The sequence below is a fragment of the Orycteropus afer genome, unplaced genomic scaffold (genome assembly GCF_000298275.1).
Source record: "Orycteropus afer afer isolate SDZICR_OR568_19922 unplaced genomic scaffold, OryAfe1.0 scaffold00175, whole genome shotgun sequence".
NCBI classification, from domain to species: Eukaryota; Metazoa; Chordata; class Mammalia; order Tubulidentata; family Orycteropodidae; genus Orycteropus; species Orycteropus afer.
Window position 1 is genome coordinate 1,867,098 of NW_006921762.1, and position 572 is coordinate 1,867,669.

The following is a 572-nucleotide window of genomic DNA, read 5'->3' on the forward strand; positions in this document are numbered from 1 at the left end:
CAAAAATCAGTTGGATTCCTCTACACAGCAAAGAGATTGCTGACAAGGAAATAAGGAAATCAATACCATTACAATAGCTACCAAAAAAATAAAATACTTGGGAATAAATCTCACTAGGAACACAAATGATCTGTACAAAGAAAACTACAAATCACTACTCCAAGAAACCACAAGAGATTTACATAAATGGAAGAACATACCATGCTCATGGATAGGAAGATTGAACATTGTGAAAATGTCAATACTATCCAAAACAATCTATACATTCAACACAATCCCAATCCAGATCATCAACATCAGTAATTTTATGTGGAAAGGAAAGAGACCTCGGATAAGCAAAGCACTATTGAAGAAGAAGAACCAAGTAGGAAGTCTCATGCTCCCGGATCTCAAAGCCTATATACAGCCACAATTCGGGTCCGACTTGACGGCACATAACAACAACAACAACAATATACAGCCATAATAGTCAAAACAGCCTGGTACTGGTACAATGACAGACACATAGACCAATGGAATAGAATTGAGAACCCAGAAATAGATCCATCAACCTATGGTCAGCTGATCTTTGA